The following is a 22,401-nucleotide window of genomic DNA, read 5'->3' as shown; positions in this document are numbered from 1 at the left end:
AAATAATTAGAATAATCAAAAGACATGTAAAGCATTGGGGGACAGGCACCCGGGAGAATCTTGCTGGAGAATGAAGATGAAAGATTTTGAACTTATGAGTCTCCCAGGCTGCAACAACAACAAAAACCCTTACTGCCAAAAAAGCCACAGCTGTGCGCCACATGGGCAGATAAACAAATGTGATTGTGATGAGTGGAATGACAGTTCACAATGCATTATCCCAAGGTGCTCCTGGGCATCTGTTACATAATTTAGCTATTTTTAACTAGTTCTATTGCTGCAGTTGACAGTAATAATTCCCAGCAATTACCTCATACAAGCCAAGCCAAAGAGTAAATTCTGGACTCGATGCTGATCATAAGTTAAGCAGCCCCCTGTACACTGGGCTGATGTCTAAGCACAGGCTGATGTCTAAGAGTGTGTCTACACTATGAAATTAGGTGGATTTAATAAAAATCATTTTTTTAGAAATCGATTTGATACGGTCGATTTTGTGTGTCCCCACTAACTGCATTAAGTCGGTCTTGTGCATCCACAGTACCGAGGCTAATGTCGACTTCCGGAGTGTTGCACTGTGGTAGCTATCCCACAGTTCCCGCAGTCTCCGCCACCCATTGGAATTCTGGGTTGAGCTCCCAATGCCTGATGGGGCAAAAACATTGTCGCGAGTGGTTCTGGGTATATGTCATCAGGCTCCCCTCTCATCCTCCCTCCATGAAAGCAACAGCAAAAAATCATTTCTCACCTTTTTTACTGGGTTACCCGTGCAGATGACATACCATGGCAAGCATGAAGCCCACTTAGCTCACTGTCACCATATGTCTCCTGGGTGCTGCTGGCAGACACAGTACTGCAGTGCTACACAGCAGCATCCCCTTGCCTTGCCTTGCCTTGCGGACGGCAGATGGTACAATATGACTGCTAGCCATTGTAGTCGTCCCATGGGTGCTCCTGGCTGACCTCGGTTAGGTTGGTCGGAGGCGCCTGGGCAGACATGGGTGCTCCTGGCCGGCCTCGGTGAGGTCAGTCGGGGGTGCCTGGACAAAAATGAGAATGACTCCAGGTCATTCTCTTCAAGTTTCATCTAATGGAGATTCAGTCCTGCCTGGAATAGCATGCCAGCTGGAGGCTTCTGCCTCAGGCTGCCCTCCCAGTTGGCAGCACCACGCAGTCGCACCTATCCCTTGCTCCCATGGCTCATGAAGCCTGGACAGTAGTAAGGAGCAGTTCAACTATAGGTTGAGCAAGTGCATAATGGTGGTAGAATGTGCCTTTGGACGTTTAAAAGCTCGCTGGGCAGTTTACTGACTCGGTTAGACCTCAGAGAAACCAACATTCCCATCATTATTACTGCTTTCTGTGTGCTCCACAATATCTGTGAGAGTAAGGAGGAGATGTTTATGGCGGGGTGGGAGGTTGAGGCAAAATGCCCAGCCGCTGATTATGAGCAGCCAGACACCAGGGCAGTTAGAAGAGCACAGCAGGGTTCACTGTGCATCAGAGAAGCTTTGAAAACCAGTTTCGTGACTGTCCAGGCTACAGTGTGAAAGTTCTGTTTGTTTCTCCTTGATGGAAACCCCTTGGTTCACTCTACTTCCCTGTACGCCAACCGCCTTCCCCCCACCCCCCCCTTGATCTCTGCTTGCAGAGGCAATAAAGTCATTGTTTCAAATTCATGCATTCTTTATTAATTCATCACACAAATGAGGAGATAACTGCCAAGGTAGCATGGGAGGGGTGGAGGAGGAGGGAAGCACAGGGGTGGGGTAGTTGTAGGGGTACCCCCTAGAATGGCATGCAGCTCATCATAGAAGCAGCATGTCTGGGGCTCTGACTCACAGTGGCCATTTGCCTCTCTGGTTCTTTGGTGGCTTCACATGGCACTGCTGTGGGTCCCTGTTATAACCTCTGATTTTTTCAAATATTCTGGCATTTTGTCCTTTTGAACGAAGTTCAGATACTGTGGATTTGTCTCCCCATACAGCGATCAGATGCAGTACTTCCCATTCGGTCCATGCAAGAGCTCTTTTGTTATTCTGGGACTCCATGGTCATGTATGCTGATGAGTTCTGCAGGGTCACCTGTGCTGATCAGCTCACTACGCTGGCCAAACAGGAAATGAAATTCAAAAGTTCGCGGGGCTTTTCCTGTCTACCTGGCCAGTGCATCTGAGTTGAGAGTGCTGTCCAGAGCAGTTACAATGGAGCACTCTGGGATAGCTCCCAGAGGCCAATGCCATCGAATTGCGTCCACACTACCCCAAATTCGACGCAGCAGGGTCGATTTCAGTGCTAATCCCCTCGTCGGGGAGGAGTACAGAAATCGATTTTTAAGAGCCCTTTAAGTCAACAAAAACGGCTTCGTTGTGTGGACGGGTGCAGGGTTAAATCGATCTAACGCTGCTAAATTCGACCTAAACTCATACTGTAGACCAGGGCTAAGACTAAATTGTGGGGAGAAAAGGAAATTAGAGCTGTTTGGGAAATAGTTTTGGTTTCACCTCCCCATGGAAAAATGTAAACTTGTCAGCAAAATATTTTGACTGGACACTGAAATATTTTGATTCAAGCTGGTGCCATGTTGCCTGCTGGGAGTTGTAGTTCTCCTCTATTGGCTAAGCTTTCTGGCCATATTTTACCTCCTGTGATGCATTGCTTCCCCCTCTTGGTAAGGGGAGAGGGAGTCCCTGGCCTTGATGTATCATGGGAAATGTAGTTTTGCCAGAAAGACCGGCCTATGGAGGAAAACAACAACTACCGTGAGGCATAGTGGCATCACTTTTAGTCAAAATATTTTGGTTTTCAGCCAAAAGATTTGTTTTTTGATGAAATATCAAAATTGTCTGCAGAAAGCCAACACCTTTCATGCACATATGTGTTTAACTGAAAATCCACTTTCCATCAAAAACCAGTTTCAATGGAAAACTTTCCACCAGCTTTAGGGGAAGTGCATCTATTGTGCAGGGGAGGGTTGTGGAGGTGCTGAGAGAGCAAAGAACTCAGGTAAACAAGATCCATCCTTATCTTCTGACTAATTGTGCTCATATCCTTTCCTCAGCCATTCTCTCCCCTTCACTGGATAACAGTAACTATTTTACATGGCTGCAGATGGGAGCAAGGCAAGAAGGGACTTAGATGCTACAGGCATACAAATAATTCATAATAATAATTTTAAATAAAAATAGTGTGGGAATTCTATAGGTGCCCATCATGTCTCATTAGTTAAGCTCTGTTTTGGATTTTTCAAGCGGCGTGATAGACAGATAGATAAGTATGGCTAAGATTTTGTAATGGTAATTTTTAGTAAAAGTCACAGGTGGGTTATGGGCAATAAACAAAAATTCATTGAAGCCTGTGACCTGTAGTGACTTTTACTAAAAATAACCCTGACAAAATGGGGAGGGGGGGGCAGCATCCACCTGTTGCTTCTCACAGCAGCTGGGAGCTGCGGGATCCCCTGCCACAGAGGCTAGGAGCTGCGGGGCCCCCTTGCCTGTGGAGCTCCAGGGGCCCCCACCATCATGGCAGCTCGGAGCTCCGGGGGCCACCTGCCAAGCTACAGGGCCACTTTCTGCTCGTGACGGCTGGGAGCTTTCAGGGTCCCCTGCAGCTGGGATCTCCAAGGCCATCTGCTGGCCACAACGGCTGGGAGCTCCAGGGGCTGCCCATGGCAGCTCAGACCTGCAGGAGCTCCTGCTGCGGCTCAGCGCTCCGGCAGCTTGGAGCTCGGGCAGGCATCTGGGAACTGCAGGGCCCCCCACCGCCCGTGGTGGCTGGGAGCTGTGGGGCCTTCACTACCAGTGGGGGCTGGCAGCTGAGAGCTCTGGCGCCCCTGCTGGCTGACAGCTCAAGCCCCACAGCTGAAGCAGAAAATATCACGGAGGTCTCTGGAAGTCACAGATTCTGTGACTACTGTGACATCTGTGACATACTCATAGCTTTAATAATAAGGCAGAAAAATATCTTAACGATACTATGTAAATCCATGGTGTGCCCACACCTTGAACACTCGTGCAGTTCTGGTTGCCCCATCTCAAAAAAGATATAATAGAATTGGAAAAAGTAGAGAGAAAAGCAACAAAAATGATTAGGGGTATGGAACAGCTTCCATAGAAGGAGAGCTTAAAAAGTCTGAGATTGTTCAGTCTTGCATCTGAAGAAGTGGGTATTCACCCACGAAAGCTCATGCTGCAGAACGTCTGTTAGTCTATAAGGTGCCACAGGATTCTTTGTTGCTTTTACAGATCCAGACTAACACGGCTACCCCTCTGACAGCTTGGAAAAGAAGTGACTGAGCGGGAATACGATAAAGGTCTATAAAATCATGAATGGTGTGGAAAGAGTGAATAAGGAAGTGTTACTTATCCCTTTACATAACACAAGAACCAGGGGTCAGCACTGAAATTAATACGTAAGGGAAGTACTTTGTGGAACTCGTTGCCAGGGGATGTTGTGAAGGCCAGAAGTATAACTGAGTTCAAAAAAAGAGTTAGGTAAGTTCATGGAGGATGGGGCCATCGATGGCTATTAGCCAAGATGGTCAGGGTGCAAACCCTGGGTGTCCCTAAACCTCTGACTGCTAGAAGCTGGGACTGGATGACAGGAAGTGGATCACTCAATAAATTGCCCTATTCTGTTCATTCTGTCTGAAGCATTGGCATTGGCCAGTGTTGGAAGACAGGATATCAGGCTAGATGGGCCATTGTTCTCACCCAGGATGGCAGTTCTTATGTGATGCCTGCGGGGCACCTGATACTTGAAATCTTTTCTCTGTGCCTGTTAGTAAACCAGGGAGTAAGTCTAGGATGTTGGAGAGACATGAGCATTCTCTGTGCCTCCTGCAGCATCAGTCTCCAGCTCCTGACTACTATATACTATATGGTGATTGTATGGAGTTAGGCTTGCCCTACAGGAAGGGATAGGTTGGGGGAAGTATGCAGTTGCCCTAAGATGAGCAAACCCATTCAGGATTTGGGGTAGCTTCCATAACCACAGTACTGAGGCAGGCTGTGGAGTTCCTCTGCACTGTGAAAGCTGTTACCCCTTTTTAATCTGAACACTTAGCCAATATTCTGGGGTTTGTTCTCATTGGGGGAGAAATTGATGATGGAGTGAGGTACACCTCTATCCCGATATAACGCTGTCCTCGGGAGCCAAAAAATCTTACCGCGTTATAGGGTGAAACCGCGTTATATCAAACTTGCTTTGATCCGCCAGAGTGCACAGCACCCCCTCCGGGGCACTGCTTTACTGAGTTATATCCGAATTCATGCTATATCGGGTCGTGGTATATCAGGGTAGAGAGGTATTTCATGCAATCCTGTTTATTTACACAGAATGCACAAGGTCCTGTTTTCCTGAACACAGCAGCAGTCAAACAAGAGACAGTTTTTTGCTCACAACTCCAAACCTCTTTCTCTAGCCAGCACTTACCCAAAAATCTCTGTTAGCTTTCACTCAGGGTCACACAGCAAGTATTTTTCTGTCTGTCTTTGGCTTTCTGCTGCCTTCTCTGTCTGCCTCTGGGGTGTTCCTACGTGCCTCTGTGCGCACACACACATACACAGCTCCACCAGAACAATACCTGGCCCTCTGCATTTGCATTCAGCCCCCAATAAAACCCCGCCAACCCACATAGCTCAGTTCCTCACCAGCCTTGCATGTGGCCTGTGTTTTGGGTGGTGGCTTCTATCATTTCAACTATTTTACTCCAAAAAGGAGTTTAATTGCTTCTTGCACTCCTTCTGAATGAAGGCCAGCTATTATACCCACCAGTTTCAGTGAGGTTTCACTCAAACCCTGGTATAACAAGCTATTCTGAAGAAGCCTGGGACCCTTACATTTTAAAAATTATTTACAAATTTCAACACCACGTCATTCCATCCATTGCTGTCAATAAGCACCCCTGTATTTGCCCTGTCTGTAGGACACCCTGCAATCGAGCTGTTGTCCTGGCCCCACTCTTTTGCTGGCCGTCCTTATTGAACTGGCCATTCATTATTATTTTTTATTAATATTTGTATTACCATTCTGCCTATACGCCCTAGTCATGGACCAGGACCCCATTATGCTAGGCGCTCTGTAAACACAGAACAAAAAGATGGGGCTTACAATCTAAATATTCTCAGTTGTTCTCCATAAATGGGCTAACAATGTGAAGCGAAAGAGAGGATCATTGGATTCAACTTAAAACTGAGTGGAGAACAATAATGGTATATCTCCACTGCAGTGTAAGCCCAGGCTCAAACTCAGGCTCAAGCCTAACCCCCTTCCCTCTACATACAAATCTCGCTAACCCAGGGCTCGGACCCAAGGCCAAGTCAAGCTGTGAGCAAGGGTTTGAGCCCTATTGCTTTGCAGTGTAGACGCAGCCCTGCTTGACTTGTGTCCTGGGAGTCTGCCAGAAGTATCCCACAATCCCATGGGCTGACTTCCTTTGTCCTCTATCCCAACAATCTCCAATCAACTCAACTGAAAATGGAAGCCACCCCCGCCCCATTGGTGTACAGAAGGTGCTCTGTGAATCAATGTTAATTAACCCATTGTCTTCTGATCACCAAGCTGCAAACTCACCATCAGAGAGCCCCCTGAGTTTGCAATGGAGCCTGAACAGACCAAGCTTTTTGCAAAGTGTGCTGCTTCCTGGTCATGGGAGCACAATCACGTTTTAGTGAATCTCTGTGAGGCCAGTAAAACTGTGGACTTTAGCAAAAGTACCAGGAATGACTACATGTGCCAGCAGACAGCTAAAATGCTGGCAGCTTTGCAAATTTTCCGGAGCAGTGACCAGTGCAGAGAGCCTATTAAGAAAATGAAGAGCAAGTACTGGAAAACCAGAGACTAAAACTGCACCTCAGGCAACTCTCCAATCTCATTCTCATTTTATGAGTTTGACCGGGTGCTGGGCACTACTCCCAGCACAGAGCCAACTATGGTGCATGATGACCTGGTCAGCCAGGATGCTGCTGGCCCCTGAATCCAGCATGGGGGCTGATGTGAGCCAGAGCAGGAGCTGAATGGGGAGCATAAAGTAACTGTTTTTGAAACCAGTCCCAGAGCAGGCTGTGGAACAGGATCAAATTCTAGCTCCCTACTTGGAAAAGCTGTTTGATTCCTGCCCTGAGGAACACCCCGCTGCCAAGCCTGCAGCAAACCTGGTGGAGACAGAAGCCACTCCAGAGCCCAGTAAGTTTCTGACTCCAATTTAAAATTTATTCCTACAGTAATAGGGATTTCCGCTCTCAGAACCAGTGCAAAAGTTATGAGACGCCCCAGCTACCAACATCTGTGTATCCGCTCATGGCAGATTGTATCACGGCACCTTGGCATCCCCCCCTTTTCCCCACCACATGGTGTTCAAAATGCTGACTGGGAATTGCAAACAGTAAGAAACAGCTTTGAAGAGTATTTTCATGTAAAGTCACAGATGTTTGCTGTTGTCATTCATGTTTTCCTTTAAGTAATAATGGCTTAAATTGTGCTGCTCTGTAACCACTCAATAGGCTACGGAGCCACCTGGAAACAGTGACATTAGTGTGAGTGTTTGGGAAACTGTGTTCTAGTTCCAAATCCAGTCCATTTCAGTTAGAGGTAGTCCATAGGTGACAACACCATTTCTCCCAAGCATAGGCGCCAACTTCCCCTCTTTTCCCCTGGGTGCTTGACCCCCCCTTCGGCCCCTGGCCCCACCCCCACTCCACCCCTTCCATGAAGCCCTGGCCCCACCTCTTCCTCGCCACCTCCCCATAGCACATCACGTTCCCACTCCTCCCCCACCCCCGGAGTGTGCTAACACCACCAAATAGCTATTTGGTGGCGGCCGGGCGGGAAACGCTTGGGAAGTAGGCGGAGGAGCGGGAACACGGCATGCTCAGGGGCGGGGGAGGAGGAGGTGGGGCAGAGGGTGAGGGGAGCTTGGCAGCCAGTGGGTGCGGGGCACCCACTAATTTTTCCCCATGGGTGCTTCTGCCCCGGAGTACCCACAGAGTCAGTGCCTATGCTCCCAAGTACGAATTGGGTGTCATCTTTTGTCCAGAAATGTGCCGGGGGAGGGGAGGGAGGAGAAAGGCCATGGAGTTCTGCGTGTTTGCATGCAGCAATAACAGGGTAAGCCATGTGTGAGCTAGTGCAGCCTCCTGTTAATTTTCTCATGGATTCTGACCCAATCCTGCTTGCTGATGGCTGCAAATTTTTTCCTGAGTAAGGAACTCTGCATAGTTAGTCACATTGTGGGGAAGGGAGTATTTTCTAGGGCCAGCTTGGTAATTGATAAGGCCACTCCACTCACAGATGTGCTGTGTTTCCTACCAGCAGCTTGGAATAACATCTCCCTTTGTCAGTAGGGCCCTGTGACAGGTGTACTGGACAAGGTTAACACCACACTGTGGGCTGAGGAAGCCAGGCCCCCTCATCTCTGGTGGGCATGCTCCAGTTGGAATAGCAGTATAAAAGGGAGTAGCACAGCTTAATCTGGGCTGATGGCCCAGGAGGGAGGATGTGTGCTGCAGACTCCTGCCTGGGAGCTGCTGGAGCCCGAGACCAAGCCCACTAGGATCTGGATAGACAGTCAGCTCCCTGTGGATACCCAGGAGACAGCAGAACTGCTGGGAACTTCACTGGACAGATACTCTGCAGACCCAGGAGACTCAGACTGTGCCACTGGAAGACATGGTAGCAAGTAGCCTGGGGGAACTAGACATTGATCTGGTTGTAGAACTGAGCAGCAAGTCAGCATATTTCAGTTGGATCCCTGCTGACCCAGTGGCAAATGCACTTGCTGCTGATAGGGCCCTGGGCTGGGACCCAGTGAAGCAGGGAGGGCCCGGGTCTCCCTATGCTGGTCACACACACCCCGAGTGGTGGCCCACCCCTTCTGGCCACTAGGCTGCACTGTCCTGCCAAGGAGGGAAGCCATATTGACTCTGGCCACTAGGTGGCACAGCCCTGCAAAAGAGGGCAGCAATATTGACCTTGGCCACTGGGCCATGCCACCCTGTGAGATATGGCAACCATATTGACATAGATAACTAGGCCAGACCACCCTGAGGCCAAGGGCAACCAGGAGGACTGAGCCATGAGTCTACAATGCCCTTGCCTGGCCCCAAAAGAACGGGGTGTACTCACCCCGCAATGCACACCACAAGAACAGTTACGTCCTCCAAAATATGAAAGGCCTGAAATGATGGAAAAAACCTTTTGTAGCCACTAGCCACCCTCCCCACATCACAAATAGTTACACAATTTTTGTAAAACAGAAAAAACTTGAAAATGTAACTATGCCATTGTCTCTGCACTTCTGTGACTGTCATTAACTAGGCTGTGTCCAGACAGAGTATGTGGACTGAAGCATCCTCTTCACCATATATATTGGTTCAGTATTGAAATGTAACATTTTTATGTCCTTGAGAGCAGGGCCGCCCAGAGGGGGGGGCAAAGGGGGCAATTTGCCCCGGGCCCCAGGCTCCGCAGGGGCCCCCAAGAGAAAAGCGGAGGCTCCCGCCTCCGCCCCTCTCCTGGAGCCTCAGCGCATCAAACGCCGAGTCTCCGGCCGAGCCCCTGAGCCCTGCCCTGATCCGAGCCGCGTGGTGAGGGGGCGGGGCTGGGAGCTCCAACGGGGCCTGAGCCCCGCCCCGCTCAGAGCGCCGTGGGGAGGGGCGGAGCAGCTGCCTCCGCTCGGCGTGGAGCTCACAGCCCCGCCCCCTCACCACGCGGCTCTGAGCGGGACGGAGCTCAGGCCCCGCCGGAGACGCGCTTGGGTAAGAGGCCGGGGGGGGAAGCGGGACCCGCCGCAGAAGCCGAAGCGCAGCCCGGTCTTCGGCGGCGGGGGGGCCCCTTCTGTTCCTGGACCCGCCGCTGAAGGCCCGCGGCGGACCCCCGCCACGAATTACCGCCGAAGACCGGGCTGCGCTTCGGCGGCGGGTTCCGCTTCGGCAGTAATTCGGTGGCGGGGGGCCCCGCCGCGGGTCTTCGTGGCACTTTGGCGGCGGGTCCAGGAACGGAAGGGCCCCCCGCCGCCGAAGACCCCGGGCCCCCGGAATCCTCTGGGCGGCCCTGCTTGAGAGTCCAAAAAGAATTAATTCTGTGCTCCTCTGCTGAGTTGCTTTAGACAATAACCCTCTGTTTCTTAGCCTATTTCTTTGCTACTTGGCATACATCAAGAACTCAATCCCTGGTCCAACGTACCTTCACAGACTGTTCCAAAGGAAGCATTTCTGTGATGACATTATGGTGTGAGCTCATGAGAGGGTAGACCAGCAGGCCCAATAGCAGGAGCTCAGGGTTGCAAGACTGGAGCAACGACATGCTGAGAGTCAGGAGAGAAAGCTGAGACTCACAGAGCAGCTGTAATGCAGGGTTTCAGAAGGGATCAGGTTCTTGCAAAGCAGTTCCTGGAACAGGAACTGCAGCTAAAGGAGGAGGAGGAGGAGGCAGGGGCGGCTCCAGGCGCCAGCACCACTAAGCGGGGCGCTCTGCGGGAGGTCCTCCAAAGCCACGGGACCAGCGGACCCTCCGCAGGCAAGCTGCCAAAGGCAGCCTGCCTGCCGTGCTTGGGGCGTCAAAATGCCTAGAGCTGCCCCTGGGAAGAGGCCAGAGCTCAACAGAGAGAACTGTTTGAGCAACTCATCTCCACCATGGCTGGAAAGGCACCAGCTCCTGCTGCCTCCCCCTCCCACACCCCAACCTGATTTCCCCCTGCAACATACAACTCCATATCAGGGCAGCCCATGCATTCTGGCCCCAGGAGCAGCTAGGCAGGGCAACTAAACCCCGTGCAGCCTTCCTTCTTGAGCACCCTCCTGGGGATACCTCCACTCCTCCCCCAGCACCAAGTGTGCTCGAAATTAGGAAAGAGGGGAAAGGAGAACATGGGGCCTGGGTACATAGAGCGATGGGGGGTTGGGTCAAGTTTTCCATATTTCCTGTACTTTTTTTTTTTTTGGTGGCAAATATTCTTCCATTACCCATTTTGGGGTTCTGTCATGGCAGCTGGCCTGCCCAGCACTGGGTGACTGTTGCACTGTTTTAATACATGTTTATAAATGAAGCCTGTCATGTCATCAATAAAGTTTATTCCTATCACTCCATTGCATGATACAATCATGGTTTGAGACAAAGCAGAAACCATAATCAGGAGCAATTGTGCGTTACTAAACAAACACTATTCCTCTATTTACTTAGGTACAGCAATTCACACTTCAATTAATTCCATATATAAACCACCCCCGATTCATTATTCATCATGTCATTCATAAGTATATTGCATGTCAGTCAAGCCTATATCCCTCCTAAGCACTGAGCCTCCCTCCAGAATTAACTAGCCCTTTTCCCCCCACAACTACATTCTTACCAGTATTATTCCCCCTCTTCCATTGGACCATAACGTAAGAACACAAAGCATTCCTGACTTCTGTTGCTCCGGAGCATCCACTCCAGCAGTGGTAGCTGCACTTTTCTACTGAGGGCACTGATTCAGTGGTCCCTCGTGTTGTAGGGGGAAGTGACTCACCTTTGGCTTCACAAAGATTGTGAAGAGCACAGCAAGCCCCAGTAATGAGGTAAGCATTGACGGCACTGGCATCTAAATGGGTCTGTAGACATCTCCAATGGGATTTCAGTCTGCCAAAAGCACATTCAACAACCATTCTACACCTGCTGAGAGTGTAATTAAACTGTCTTTTGCCAGGGCCTTTGAAATCAGGGTCTGATTTCATAAGCCAAGGCGAAAGGGGACATGTAGGGTCCCCCAGAATAACACTGGGGACAGTAACACTGTTTATGAAAATGTCATTTGGTCGTAGTTTCCCAGCCTGTCCAAGAATGTAGACTCCTGAGAGACAAAAAACTCTGGCATCATGCACTTTCCCACTGCAGCTGCCACTGACATTCTTAAATTGCCCTCTGTGATCCACAAGGGCCTGCATAACAAAGGAGTGGTGCCCTTTGCAGATTATGTACTGATGCGCTCTTTGAGGAGGGCCACCAAGGGGCACACAAGTCCAATCAATAGCCCCAGTGCAATTAGGAAACCCCAGTTTCTCAAATCCAGCAATTACCTCCAATTGAAAGCTTGAAGAGCATCCGCAAATATTTGACTTCCACACACCCAATTGCCTCAGCAACCTCCGCTACCACTTTACTCACAGCCAATCTACCAACACCAAATGTTAGCAACTACCTGTAGTAGTCTGGGGTAGCCAGCTTCTAGACGGTTAGAGTAACTTGCTTCTGGACCAGCAAGAGTGCCCTCATGCGTGTGTTTATGCTGGAGGGTCGGAGCAAGCTGCTCACAAAACTCCAGAAATGTAGCTTTCTTCATGCAAAAGTTCTGGACCTTCTGCTGGGCATCCCAGGTCTGCATGGTGATGTGGTCCCATCCCATCTCATGACCCTGCACCAGAAACACCAGCCTACATAAGGGGCATCAGCAGCTATGCCAGTTGTACTGAGCAGTATCTGTCAGTGTGAATCTGCCATGCCAGGATACTCGTCCTCCTCCTCCTCTATGAAATCTGTCAGGTACCTTTGGTGGGTCAGAAAATGCTGCCAAAATGTCCACCAACACCTCACACATGATCTGCCCATTTCCTGATACAGGAGTGAAAGCACAAGCAAGAGAATTACTTAAAAAGGTGCCTCCTCCATGTTGCTGGCTCTAATAGCTGGGCTTGCACAGACCAAATTGTCTCCACGGTAGGCTGCATTGGCGGGTTGCTCTAATTTCCTGTAATGTGCAGGGTGGGCAGTAAAGTTTTCCCACAGTGCACCATGGACAAAGGGCTAAGGCAGCCCCTTTTCATGAGGCCACTAGGGGGACTGTGTTTATGGTTGCTTTGACTCAGGTCTGTGTGCTGCAATGTGGATGCCAGAGTCCCAGGTTCAAGCCCAAATTAGAAACATCTTAACTTGGGGTTAAGAAACAGTGTAGCCACTCAATCCCAGGATTCTCTAACATGGGTATTCTGATTCAAGTCCCACAAACCCTGGGCTCACAGTGCCATGTAGACATACCCTAAAAGACCAGGAAATAGTGTTTATTTTTCATGTGCTACATAATTAAAAACCAAGGAGGAGGAAAGCAGGAGGAACTGATGGAATTGTTGCAGGGGGAAAATTTTCGGGCCAAAGTTCAATGCTAAATGGAAGTATGTAACCTTTATGTATCCTTTTTGCATAGGCAAAATCCTACAAATTGGTATTGGCATGTTCTGACTGGGAATGGCATAACTGGAGACCTTCATGTAAAAAAATAGGCTTTGCTCCATGCCATGGGTCTATATGTGGATTACACATGGCTCAGCAGCTGTACAGGGCTTTGAAAATGTGGCTGTGTATTTTGAAGGTCTTAGATATTACAAATGAAGAGCACAATGACAATAAAAGTAACTAGAGCTAGTGCTTATTTCAGTGTGGATACAATGAGTTTCTGCTTCAGGGACACTAAGTTATATGTTCCCTGCCTGCCACAGAAGTAGATTTCACTGGCGTTCTCCCAGGGGAAATATAGGGAGATGGTGAGGGGTGGTGTGGGGAATGGGCATAGCACCAATAAATGGTAAAATGGACACAGTATGGCCAGCTGGCCTGGCCGCGCATTGCCAAGATCATGTGTGAGATACAGGAGAGGGAAGCAGCAAGCCAGGTCTGCTATTCATCTCTACAATTGGCACGCCAGGCTGCTGGTAAGTTGCCATGGTGACCTGGTGCTAAACCACAGATAGGTGCTAAGGATTCTTTCACTGAGCCATGCTGAGCTTCCATGCTTGGCCTGTTCATGCACTGTATGAAGACTGGGCCCCAAGATAAAGTCCTTGACCCTATCTCTTTCAGTTGTATCTGAGTAAAAAAACCACAGAACTACACTGGTAGCCACCCTGAATGTACGTTTTTCATCTTGAAAGGCACTTGATCGCCTGATAATCTGGGATGTGCTATCATCATGAACCATGGGGGTTTCATAAGTCTCAGGGGGAGGGACCCAAAATTGAGATGACCCATTTCTCTCATATTTCTTATTTTAAAAAGCTACACTGAATAATTTAAGTGTTGGTCTTAACAAATCTGAAGTACTTCCAGAAAGAAAGCAGAAATGTTCACCCATGTATTTCCTGCAAATACAGGTTTATAGTTCGTATTTGAATCTAAATATGTACCATTGCTTCATATGACATAAGGGGCAATTTACAGTCACAAACAAGGAGGACCATTAGAAAGAAGTTGCAGATAGTCAGTAGGATGAGGTGTAGATGTTTCCCTATCAGCTTCACTGGCTTGATAGGTGTCTTGTTACGTTATTAATATTAGAGCTGGGCAGAAAAATTCAAAGAAAACATTTTTCATTTCACTGGAATTTGCCAGTTTGCCAAAATTGAAGCTTTGCGTGAAAAGGGGTTTTCTTCATTGGTGTTCCAGTGGAACCCAGCTTTTGCAACTTGCTAGCTTGCCTGCCCAGAGGAGGCCAACTTGCTGCTGGAGAGCCCAGGTGTCCAGAGACCACAGCTCTAGGGCAGTTCTCCGGATGGACTGTTTCAGAACGGGCATCCTCAAGACTTCTGGGCCAGCTGGCTCCCCAGGCTGCCTGACTCCTGGGAGTCAGCTTCCCGGGGACTCAGGTAACACACAGAGCCAGATGGCCTGGAGGTCAAAGTCCTGTGGAATTCCCAGCTCCCAGAGTCCCAGGCTTTAGGCTGCTGTAGAACCAGGATTTCCAGCTTCCCGTCAGCCCACCAGGCAGAATTCTGTTTCAAAACAAAAGATTTCAGTTTTGGAAAATGAAAATTTTTTTAGATTTCTGTTACATGGAGAATTTTGATTTTTTTTTTCATTCCAAATCAGAACAAAACCAAATTTTGAAATCTCAAAATCTTCTGCAAAATGGAATCACTGTTGTCTGACCTGCCTCAGTTAATATATAACATGCATTAACAGGTATTTTAAGAAAACTACAAGCTAGTAGCCCAAAGAGTCCAATTCTACTTGCCTTGTATAAATGAACTGTCCCACTGAGTTGTTTCAATGTTAACCATCTGGTATTTCCTTATTAAAATGTACTGAGGAATAGTCTTACTAAGAAAGTATTTATTATTATTATTTAGTAGTTATACTATGGGAGTGCCTCAGACAGGATTGGGACCCCCCATTTGCCACATAAATACATAGATAGGCCGTCCCTGCTGAGAAGAGCTCACAGCATAAGAAGACAAGCAACATAAGATGGGTGGGTGGAAATGGGAGAGGATCAATTATACATAATTTATTCATACATTGTCAATATTACATACATATATTATCACCAGTGGAGAGAGCCAAAAAGTTAGTGGTATGGTCACAGCGACAGGAGGATGAGCTGCATTGTGCAAGTGGGGGTCAGGCAAGCCAGAGAGGAGGAGGTTGCAGGATTGTCACCTGTTTGGTTTTTAACCTGCCTGGCCAGTTTTTGTACTACCTTGCTGGTTGCCAGTAAATAGATTTAATGTGCCTCTTTTTCCCCACTGGGAACCAATGTTCCCTGTGGCCATGCAGCAATCTTTTAACTTCCATGCACATCACATGGCTGGGAGCACAGCCAGCACGCAGGTCCTGCTCTGCATGTGGGGCCTCCAATTTGTTGAAACTGCAGCAGCTCCTCTCAGCCCCAGGCACTGGGAAGTGGGACATACTCTAGGCTTTCCAGCAGGGAAAGGTGAGGAGAGGGATGGGTGAAGCAAGGGATCCTGGGAGGGGACAGTAGGGGGCTCCCTCAAGGGCTGAGATGTGGGATGGAGGCCAGTGGTATTTTTTTCTGTTTCTTGTGGTGGCAATCCTAGGATATTGCAGGAAACGAGACAGGAGGTGATGGTGAGAGAGTTTGAGCTGTTTGGACAGAAAGAAAAAGTCTGATTTTATTTATTTTATTTTTTTAGAAATGTGATGGAGGAAGGAGCTGCAGAAGCTGGATGCCAGATCCTCTCTGAGATCAGAGCAAGGAAGAGTCACAGGTGGCTCCCAGTTAGGCAGGCCACTCATCTAGTTTTAAGCCGGACAGTCCTGCTTTTCTAAGGTATTGGAGGGGGGGTGCCATTTTGAAGAGCACACCACCCTGCCCCCCATGGCGTGATCTCACACCCATGCTAGTGCGGGATGGGGTGAGATGGGATGGTCTTCAAAACAGTGTCCCCTGTGCGGCATGACCTTACACCTTCATGCCAGCAGGGGCAGGCTCACACAGGTGTGGATGGGCCCATGCCATTCCCAGAAGCACTAGAATGTTCAATATTCTGGGAATGCATGAATGGCCACTGTTCTCCTAGTTTACAGGCCTGAGAATGGTGGTGTTGTCAACAGGGACTGAGAATATGGAAGGGTTTCAGGAGTAAGATTAGAGGTTCCATTTTCTCCATGTTATGTTTCAGTTGAGAGTGAGCTACCCAGAAGGAGAAATCATTGAGACAGGCTGAAATGTGTGATTTGGGGCACAAAAGATCTTGGGTAAAATTAATTCCAGGTGAATTTCACCAGTTCTGCCAGTCCATTAGAATATGATATCTCCATTCTTCAGTCCTGTTCTGTAAGATCATCTTGGTTTTAATTAAGAAAGCCTGTAGCATACCTTTCATTTCTGTAGCCTGAGAGATATTCTTAATGGACAAACTTTCAGCTTCAAAAAAGCCGCTCCTATTAAATCTAATTTAAATGCATGTTAAAATTCCTAAATAGACATATTACTGAGATTGAAAAAAGACACTTAATGTGTATTAAACACAATAAATTCCAGGGGATGAATAGTAATATATGTTTTAGGAATCATGGTGTAATAGATGACGATACAAAACCTATTACTGATCTAATAATTAGCAGGCAATTACTGTCTCTGAATGTTAATGAAATGTGTCAGGAAGCAAGGTTTATATTATACATTTAGACATAAGCAACCAGTGATTTTTTTCGTGTGCGCCGAACTTGAGACATCTTAACAGGGTGAGATTTTGAGGAAATGCAGAGCACATGCTCTCACCAAATCATGCCCCTTGGAGGCATCTCAAGAATGGAAAAACCCAACACCACTAGTCATTTTTTTTAAATGTAGGTCAATAGAACAATAAGTGTGTGTGTTGAATAGGAAGTGGAGCTTTTTTGTACCAGAAAACTTGTTATTGTATATTAAATAAATAGCGGTCAGTCAGTAAGGTGAATGATTTAGATAAATATTTGTCTGCGTTTGATTGGAGACCACCAAACTTGCATGGTAGAGATCAGTATAAACTAAATCTCCAATACCAAATGTAACCCCACTGTGTCACCTAGCCTTTCAGTTGTATACTTCTTTTAATAAGCTAGCTTGTTTCTTTCTGTCTCAATTTGCTGACTGTAAGGCCAAAATCCTTTAAGATATTTAGGCACCTATGGGAGTTATGCACAGGAATACTCATGTGGATTTGGGACTACATGACTAAACTGTTTTCTTCACCTGTTGCTACACAATTACACTGAAGTGCAACTGCTGAGATACAAGCTGCTAAAATGTCCAAGCCTATACAGATAATTTGAGGGGTTAGAAACGAATGAAAGCTAACACTAACATAAGAACATAAGAATGGCCATACTGGGTCAGACCAAATGTCCATCCAGCCCAATATCCTGTCTTTCGACAGTGGCCAATGCCAGGTGCTCCAGAGGGAACGAACAGAACAGGTAATCATCAAGTGATCCATCCCCTGTCGCCCATTCCTAGCTTCTGGCAAACAGAGGCTAGGGACACCATCCCAGTCCATCCTGGCTAATAGCCATTGATGGACCTATCCTACATGAATTTGTCTAGTTCTTTTTTGAACCCTGTTATAGTCTTGGCCTTCACAACATCCTCTGAAAAGAGTTCCACAGGTTGACTGTGCGTTGTTGAAAAAATACTCCCTTTTGTTTGCTTTAAACCTGCTGCCTATTAATTTCATTTGGTGGCCCCTCGTTCTTGTGTTATAAGAAGGAGTAAATAACACTTCCTTTATTTACTTTTTGCACACCGGTCATGATTTTATAAATCTCTATCATATCTCCCCTTCGTTGTCTCTTTTCCAAGCTGAAAAGTCCCAGTCTTATTAATCTCTCCTCATACAACAGCCATTCCATACCCCTAATCATTTTTGTTGCCCTTTTCTGAACCTTTTCCAAGTCCAATATATCTTTTTTGAGATGGGGTGAGCACATCTGCACGCAGTATTCAAGATGTGGGCATGCCATGGATTTATATAGAGGCAATATGATATTTTCTGTCTTACTATCTATCCCTTTCTTAATGATTCCCAACATTCTGTTCACTTTTTTTGACTGCCGCTGCACATTGAGTGGATGTTTTCAGAGACTATCCACACTGACTCCAAGATCTCTTTCTTGAGTGGTAACAGCTAATTTAGACCCCATCATTTTATATGTATAGTTGGGATTGTGTTTTCCAATGTGCATTACTTTGCATTTATCAACATTGAATTTCATCTGCCACTTTGTTGCCCAGTCACCCAGGTTTGACAGATCCTTTCGTAGCTCTTCGCAGTCTGCCTGGGACTTAACTATCTTGAGTAGTTTTGTATCATCTGCAAATTTTGCCACCTCACTGTTTACCCCTTTTTCCAGATCATTTATGAATATGTTAAATGACAAAATACTCCACCATCTTTTTAAAGTCTTCTCTATATTAGAGTATCAGAGGGGTAGCTGGGTTAGTCTGGATCTGTAAAAAGCGACAAAGAGTCCTGTGGCACCTTATAGACTAACAGAAGTATTGGAGCATAAGCTTTCGTGGGTGACTTATGCTCCAATACTTCTGTTAGTCTACGGTGCCACAGGACTCTTTGTCTCTATATTAGAAAGAGTATTCATTGCTAACAATGGGTGTCAACAACAGGTGAACACAGTGTAGCTATAAGTATAGGCAGTGACAAACCATATTCAGATTAAAAACCTGCTCAAACAGATTGGTACTATTGCAACTGGGGTCCTTTTTGGTCACGGAGGAGGAGCCGGAATTTACCCCCTAAATCACATATGTGAACAAAACTAGCTTAAAGGGCACCTGAGAGATCTCCAAAGATATTGAGCATTAATGTTATTAACAGGTAGATAGCTGATGATAGGCCTTGGATCAATGCCAGTTCAAACTGTCACTTTTTGGTAATGTGATGGCTACATCAAAAGGTGACTGCTCTGTATTAAGTGATTTCATTTACAGGGTCAAGCTGCTGGTTGTGCAATGTCAGATAATTCTGGAACTTTACAGATCTATTCCTCATTACAAGCTTTTCTTTTTTTAAAAGAGCAGCATGTTGTAGCTTGGAGAAGATGTATTACAAGTAAGATCATTAATAATTTATTTTGCTTTGCTGTCCAATGTTCTTGTGGGCATCCCAACAATGTAGCCAAGGGAGTACTAAATAGGAAGTCTTTAGTCAAGATTTGCTGCAAGTGTAAGTGAACTAGTTGCCAGAATTTTTATTTTTAATTTCAGGACAAAATGAAGAAGATGTAGCAGTGAGTCCATTTGTACCAGCAACCTTCCCAACAGATTGGAGCCGCCTATCAACTTTCCACTGGATCTTCCTCCAGGGAGGTAGGGAGCCCTTTGTGAGCATTAAAACAAATCCACTCCATTAGAAGTCATAATGTCCACATTTGTGTTAAACATAACATGCTGGCTTTGCATCTCTCACTACGGTGTATATTTTAGAAATAAAACCTTTGATTTCTTTGTCTTTTTATAATTTTGAAAATATTTTTTCTACTGTGGTCTCCCTTACAAAGATTCCTAGTTTCTATGCAAAACCCACACCCTGATAATGTGCAGAGGGTGAGTACAACATAGAGCTCATTGCAAGATAAAGGCTAATGATATTGTAGCATTGGGACTATTGGAAACCCAGAAGACATACAACTCTGTGCAATCAATCCATACAGGTGAGAATGTTCACCCAAAACTTGTCAAATGCTTTCATATAATAATTGAAGGAAGCTGCAATCTGCTTGGTGAAATTCAATGACAGGGAGAAGGTGTCCAATGAAATATTCATTGTGATTTATTCACTACACTCTTGGTAAGAGGGTGCTTGTTTTCACAGTTTGCATTGGGTTACTTCCCTACGTATTTTGTGTATTTGGATGCCCTTCAATTGGCAGGGGGATATGGATCATTGTCAGAGAGATTGTGAAAGGAAGAAGGTTTTATAGATTCTGTATTTAATCTTTGGGTGGCTACTATTTCACAAGAAAGATCTGTTGGATGTAAGACAAAGGAAGTAATTGTCCCACTCTACTCAGTATTGGTGTGGATTCTGTCCGGTTTGAGGCACCACATGCTTTAGGAAAGATGTAGACAAATTGGAGAAAGTCAAAAGGAAAGAAACAAAAATGAAAAAAGGTTTGGAAAACCTGACCTATGTGGAAAGGTTAAAAAAAACCTGCATATGTTTAGTCTTGACAAAAGAAGACTGACTGGGGGACCGGTAACAGTCTTCAAGTGTGTTAAGGGCTGTTATAAAGAGGATGGAGATCAATTGTTAACATTCCCGTAAATGTGGCCAATTTATACCATTAAACTGTACCTCTTCGCTTACTAATATCCAATAAGATGATGAAAATGAAAGTGCTTCAGAATTATTTTCTGTCTGAAAAAGTACACCACTTCCCTTGCACTGCCCAGGTTCAGGGTGGCTTTCACAGATCATATAATAGAATCATAGAAATGTAGGATGGAAGGGACCTCAAGAGGTCATCTAGTCCATCCTACTGTGCCAAGACAGGACCAAGTAAACCTATACCATCCATGACAGGTGTTTGTCTAACCTATCCTTAAAACTTTCAATGAATGGGATTCCACAACCTCTCTTGATAATCTATTCCAGTACGACCATCCTTATAGTTAGAAAGGTTTTCCTAATATCTAACTTACATCTCCCTTGCTGCAGATTATATCATTTACTTTGTGTTCTACCTTCAGTAGCCACAGAGAACACCACAATATCAAAAAGCACTGGTACATAGTTAATGAAATGGTGGGTGCACTAAAATTTACTTAGGGTAGTGATCAATCTATCAGGGATCGATGTATCACGTCTCATCTAGACGTGATACATCGATCCCCGAACGCACTCCCCGTCGACTCCGGAACTCCACCAGGGCGAGAGGCGGAAGCAGAGTCAACGGGGGAGCGGCGGCCATCGATCCCACACTGCGAGGATGCGAAGCAAGTCAATCTAAGTCGATCTAAGATACATCGACTTCAGCTACGCTATTCTCGTAGCTGAAGTTGCGTATCTTAGATCGATTTCCCCCCACCCAGTGTAGACCAGGCCTATGATACTAAAGGCTTGTGATACCAGTAAAAGGTTTGCTGCCTAGCAAACAATTGTGGAAGGAAACCTTTAAGTATTGTTGCCTCTGATTTTGTTTAATTTACTTTATAATCAGTTCTTTCTCCAGAATAGGAAGGTGTTTTCAAAAGTTAGGAGGGAGGAAGATGACAATAGCGACTCAGAAATGTAGACAGAACATGCTAGTATCTTAACTACAAGACTATCCTTCATCTATGAATAGTACGGAAATATGTATTAACTGCTGGTGACTGTGGGTTTCTTCCGTGTCATCTCACTACCCAGCTATGCTGCTTCCTGTTTTGTTTTTGTTTTTAAAGTCTCCAACTATTCCTCACCTTCCCATCCATTCTCAAAAAACTATCTCCTGAAATTGAATAGTTTCACCATCCTCACAGTGATTTATTTGCATGGGGGAAAGTCAGGGAAATCACTCCCTCCCTCAAAATTATAAGTTTCCTGGCTCTGAATCTTCAGGCAGGGAATACATTTTCATCCTCCACTATATATTTTCTGTGGTGTTCATGATCATTTGATAAATATACTTCACACACCTTACTTACCTCGGACTGTAGCTTTGAGACCTTTGTAAAGTTTCTCTCCTTGCTGGGAATTTCAGAAATAATTCAATGCTCACAATGGATGTCAATTTCAAAATGTATGCTGTAAATATATTTGCTAAACAGCTGGTCCAAAAATGAAGACATTGGAATTTGATCTCAGGGCTTGTCTTCACTACAGGGGAGATTGACGCCGCTCCAATCGATGCAGCGGGTGTTGATTTAGCGGGTCTAGAGAAGACCCATTAAATTGACGGCAGAGCTCTCTCTGGTCGACCCCAGTACTCTATCTCTCTGTGAAGAGTAAGGGAAGTCGACCAGATAGCATTTCCCATCGGCGTAGCACAGTGAAGACATCGGGGTAAGTCGACCTAAGCTACATCAGGGCAACTTCCCTGGTAGTGAAGACAAGCCCTCAGTGTGTGGCTGCTTACATAATTTAGACATGGCACTGAAACTCCTCAAGTACTTTTCCTTGCCACTTAACTTCATCGAAATTTCAAACTCAAACAG

Source organism: Mauremys reevesii, linkage group 6 (genome assembly GCF_016161935.1).
Source record: "Mauremys reevesii isolate NIE-2019 linkage group 6, ASM1616193v1, whole genome shotgun sequence".
Taxonomy (NCBI): domain Eukaryota; kingdom Metazoa; phylum Chordata; order Testudines; family Geoemydidae; genus Mauremys; species Mauremys reevesii.
Note: the sequence above shows the minus strand (reverse complement) of the source record.